The following is a 5,358-nucleotide window of genomic DNA, read 5'->3' as shown; positions in this document are numbered from 1 at the left end:
ATTGCAATGGTCAACCGAGTCATAAAATTAGTTTCTTCCTTAGGTATCGACAGATGACTCGCATGATCTATAAATATATCCACTAAACAGTTTTACACCTGGAAAAGAAAAACATTTTCTCTCACTACTTGAAAATCTGTTGGGATTCTCAGTACTTGCCCACAGGTTTCTCAAATCTGTTTTGAACCAACACATCCATCTAGTGGCTGTAAGGGTGAATTGCATGTGGGCCATAAAGCTGAAGAGATAACTGGGCGTAATGACATAATTCCCAGCAAATTTTCCACTAAATAAATAACCACAGTACAAAACATATAACTTTAAATTTTTATAAGACTTATAAAAAAGAAAAAACATAACACAATAACCAAGGCATGTCATACATTGTGTTTTTTCTTTGTTTCTCTGAGGAGTATTTACAAACAGGCTTATGTACAGATAGCAATAACTCAGAAATGGAAAAAAGCTACATGTAGTCTAGCACAAACAACCAGTTAGCATAATGATAATATATTTGTTATGTACAACGTAACTGGCAAGGCTAGAGCAAGAAAGAACATAAAGATTCCGCAAAAGGTTTAAATAACTTCAAGTATCTGTCTTGAGGTTTCATGGAGGTTTTAGTCCAATGGACGCAGATTTCCAGCAACACCAGAGGAGAAACCAGAAATCTGGTCAAGCTGCAAACCATGTAGTGTGGCTGGGAAAGAACAGGAGGAGCTCTAGCCGTTGGAAAAAAGACAACACAGACGATGCAACAGACGTGGCGACACAGAACAATCACTTCTCTGATAAATGCCCACTTTTTTAAGAAACTTCTAACACAACCATGGGAAATCTCCTCTCCACATATAAAGTGATATCCAGCTTAGTGGCCTATAGCACCTTTTTTAACTTCTCTGAATAACAAATGTGCAACAGGCAGAAAAAAAAAACAACAATAAACAATAGGAAAGATGAACATATTGTTCCTCTGGGGGAGAAGGGTAGCTGCTGACATCTTGTCTGTTAATGGGGGAAAGGACAAAGACGACAGTTCTTAGAATACGTTTCTTGGACTTTGTGGTTTAACTAAATATCTTAGGTATTCATAAGTAACTTCACAACATTCTGATGCCATTTAATTGTCTCTGTCATGAAACCCACAACTCAAAAAATGATCACAATATCATGTTCCATTTCAGTAATAAAAACAAACTTCATAGTAACTGTAAAAGCGTAACTCATTCATCATCTAGTACCTCAGGGTCCAAATATAATGAAACCATAGTGAGAATTGCACAGCTGTATGAAAAGAAGAACTAGCTTGTTGAAGGAGGAAAGATTGGGCTATTCTTCTAAGTTAGCATTAGTTAGGCCTACTCTAATTATAAAGCCACTATAAGAAAAGTGTGGCCCAGACACAGGCCATTTGTCCTATTAACGTCTCTGAGTGCATAAAACACTAATGCTACTTCACGACGTTCATACAACAACACTGTAGGGCTCAGTCGCCTCCCTTGTTTACATTTCAGTTTAGTGTATCCATTTTGGAAGGAGAGAGAAAAATAAAGTCCATATACAACACAACACAGGCTGCAGCCAGTGCTGTGGTCTCTGAAGTCCCCCCACCCGCCAAGGCAATGTCTCAAACGGCACCCGTCCAAGTGCACTGCTTTTGACAAGACTTGTACTGTAATTCCTCAAAACAGGAGCACCATAAAGACTTTAGTGTAACTTTTTTCTTATAAGACGTTAAAGTAGAGCAGCGAAAAAAGTTAGTCGAAATTTATGTTCTTGTGTGGCTCAAAATAAAACGTCATCAGGTGTCAAATTAGAGACTGTGTCGAAAAAACGCACCCAGAAGAGTAGAGTGAAATTTATGACCGTCCTCTCAAAATTAGTGCATTTCCTGGGCAGCAAGGTACCATTTGAGAATCTGCTCTGATCAGCTGGACCAAGCCCCTCCCTCCCTCCCGTGTACACCCCCCCTTTCTCAGCAAACGGTGAGGGGCTGTGGCTCGCTTTCACGCCGCTGGTTTTTCTTCAACAGCTGGATGCGGTTGTGGCAGTAGAACTTGATGGCTCGCCAGTCACGGTGGTTGCTGACCAGCAGGGGGCACTGCTGCAGGCAGCGCTCGCAGTCGGCCTTGGCGGGGACTCGGAGCTCAGTGATGTTTTGGGTCAGGTGCTCCTCAACTGCTGCGCGCTCTGCCTCTGACCAGGGGCGCTTCAGGACGCCTCGCTTTCCTACAAAAGAGGAGAGATGAGTGGAGGTACAGATTACATGTCTTTTGAAAGCGTCTCTCATTCGGCATGAGGGTGGTGAAACCTTCGGTAAACACGGGCAACCACAGAGACTGAGACATCAAAAGGCACATTTCAGCTCTTCTCTAGCTCTAATTCCTAAATTTGCAAATGTGCACACTGAAAAAACCTCCCAAAAAATTTGAATTATGCAGGAAAAAGTAAAAGTTTTCAAAATTATACACAATACATTTTGTAGCTGTTTGTAGCTGGAGCTTTTGATCATATCACATTAGGGCTGTGAGATGTGACCAAAATCTCATATCCCGATAATGATATATATCATCATACAATACATTTTCTGTAAATTCAATGAATTAAGTGTATATATAAGTTGTTATCTCCTATCTTTAGGAGGCCTTGTTATATGGCGTGCTGCAGGCAGAAGTCTGACGGGTTCTTTTATGCCTCCACAGTAATTCGTAAACTCTCCGTACTCTTTGACAAGGTGGAAGAAGGTGGTGGAAAAGAGGTTCATGGTGTTTGAGTCTGTTGTTGGGACTGGTTCTGGTCTGTCTCAGACTTTTCTTAACCAAACCACTTCTACGTTTAGGAACGAGCTCCTCGATTTGTCTTGACTGGTCCTTCTCCTGTTCGGAGTGATCCGGTTCTGTCTCACCTTCACTCGCCACTACAACTACAATCGTCATCCAAATGATGAAAAGATATATGAGTGAACAATGTATTTTGTGACACCACGACATAAAAGATTGAGCATAATATGGAGTGATAGACATTTTTATTTTGTCATCTGATATATCACACAGCCCTTTATCACATGATCCTCATAAGCGGATGGAGTTTGCCCAGTTGCTATTTAATTAGAGATGTTTACTTTGCTATTTTTTTCTAAGCAATTTAAGGACTTCTACTTCATGTTGGTTTTAAATCTGAGGTTCATTCAAATCCATTCTCCATCTGCTGATAAAGATCAAAAACTATGAGAATAGAAACTAAATGGATTTGTCTTTTCAGCTGCTGTTAGGCCGAGGATTTGTTAACATTCACTGTAAATATAATGAATAGATAAGAGGCATTCACTTAAATTTAACATTTAATTCTCAATTCTCAATTCTACATCAATATACTGTATATTTGTCTGACAACTGATGTTACTTTGACAACAGGTCCTAAAAGAAAGGCACATGCTCAACCGTCCACACCTCCCCATGGATAAATACTGAGCCACCACATCAGAACCACTGCCAGGTGAAGTGAATAACACTGATCATCTCGTTACAATGCAGTGCTCTGCTGGGAAACCTCGGCTGCTGACATTTCTCACAGCAAAAACTGCTCAGAAATGCCACAGGAAACACTAGTGATAATGTGATAATGTGACAGAAAGACGAGGAGTAATCTTACTGTTGTTGCCAGAGTTCGCAAACTGTGTCTTCAAATGTTTACAAAACTTCATTCACAAGTTCCATTTAAAGGCAGAAAATGTTTTGGCCCTTTAGTTCATTTTAGTGTGCCCTCAGCCCTCTACTTAGAAAGCGAGTTTACAGACTGATGAAGATCTAGGCCACCTGTAATCAGATCTAGGTCATTTTCAATCAAGTGCAAAATCACTTGTATAATCCCCAGTTCATTTATATACATCCCTTACTTTTTAAATCTATGACAAACATCAGAAAATCAGTCTATTTTCACCCAACAAGTTTTTGTTAATTTTTGTTAAATGGAAGATTCTGGACGTTTTTGGTTTCTGTTCCTGTTTCCTGCTATTCGACCAGTGACCCTTTCCTGCTGGGATAAACATGTACCAGTACACATTGTTCCTTCACCCTCAAATACTGACATGGAGCCTGTCTGACAAATCCAACAGCTTGAAATGCCCTTGTTGTAATGTTTTTTCTCCTCTCTCTACACTTGATGCTAATAATGAGGGAGACACATGAGACAACTAGGCTTACTCTGCTTCTTCTTTTTTTTTTTATTCATTTTCTTTATTTTGTCTCATTTTCTTTGCCCTTCACATGTGACTACAATGTTTTTGTTTTCCTGCTTTTTTGTTTCCTGCTGTTCTGTCTTTTGTTTTCTTACACTTGAGCCATTTTTTTGCATACGAACTCCAGACAATGTCTACAGAATCAACTCTATGTGTTGTCCAGAGCTGCCATTTCATATGCATGCAGTGACACAACCAAATCTGACATTACACGTATTTTATACTCAGGAGCTGGCAGGGTAAAGTCTGTTTAATATCCGGTTAAACTGATTCGGACATTTGCCGTCAAACATGCAACTCCTCAGAGTAATGCCTAAAAAAGTTGCAGTGCATGTGTGAAAGCAGCTTTGTACTTGAAACCCCAAACAAACCTGATTTGGGCTGACCTGAGCCTCTCCTGCGGTTTGCCGGTGGAGGTGGAGGAGGCGGAGGGGGCGGTTGGGTGTCTTGAGCTTCTTCGGTCGTCCCACCCGCCCGTTGTTCTTGCCCTTCCTGACATACAGCAGGGTAGGCGTAGGGGGGAGGGGCGCGGCACCTCTGGCTTCTCCTTCACCTGCTCTCCTTCAGACTCTCCCTCTGAGTATGAGTCTGCAGAGTTTCCTGACATAACTGTGGGGGGGGGGGTAAGAAAGAGTGGAAAGCAAAAAACAGAACTTCATTAGTCTCATCTGTTACTAATCTGTATGTTTCCAATAAAACTCCATTCACACATAAAAACTGGAAGGAGGGGGTTTAATCCTTTTCCAGCCAGGGTTTGTTCGACATCAGGAGGAAGGGAAGATACAACAGAACAAAACATCAGTCCCACTCATTCGTTCGGCCATCCACCCATCTCACCGTCCAGTTCCAGGCAGATGTGGTTCAAGCTCATTCCTCTGAACAGCACTCCATCTCTCTCTCCACAAAGCACGACTCGGCCCACTCTGCCCATCAGGCCTGGGTCTTGGCCAATTCCGGCACAGTTCTGTGTCACATGATACTCCCTCTCCAGGAAGTGCTCCAGCCTCTCCACGGCACTGCCTCCTGGCTGCCCAGGCTCCTCTCCTTCTCCCAGGAGCAGCAGCTGGGTTAGGATTGCTACCTGGCGGCGAACCCTGGTCTGGGTCAGGGCACGGGGATTG

The 5,358-nt window shown here is 42.0% G+C and overlaps 1 long non-coding RNA gene across 2 annotated transcripts; it reads right to left on the bottom strand.

The window, feature by feature from the left end:
- Window positions 1–315: 315 nt before the first annotated feature.
- On the bottom strand, window positions 316–4,737 carry LOC108894517 (uncharacterized). Of its 2 annotated transcripts, none has more exons than XR_001962825.2 (2): window positions 4,609–4,737; window positions 316–2,229 (listed from the first exon to the last, which is right to left on the bottom strand). It is a non-coding gene; the product is annotated as an uncharacterized LOC108894517 (long non-coding RNA). The 2 variants fall into 2 exon arrangements; XR_007810701.1 differs by having other exon boundaries at window positions 4,624–4,737.
- Between the last annotated feature and the right edge of the window lie 621 nt (window positions 4,738–5,358).

The sequence above is a fragment of the Lates calcarifer genome, unplaced genomic scaffold (genome assembly GCF_001640805.2).
Source record: "Lates calcarifer isolate ASB-BC8 unplaced genomic scaffold, TLL_Latcal_v3 _unitig_363_quiver_1525, whole genome shotgun sequence".
Taxonomy (NCBI): Eukaryota; Metazoa; Chordata; class Actinopteri; family Centropomidae; genus Lates; species Lates calcarifer.
This window is presented reverse-complemented; position numbering and strand designations above follow the sequence as displayed.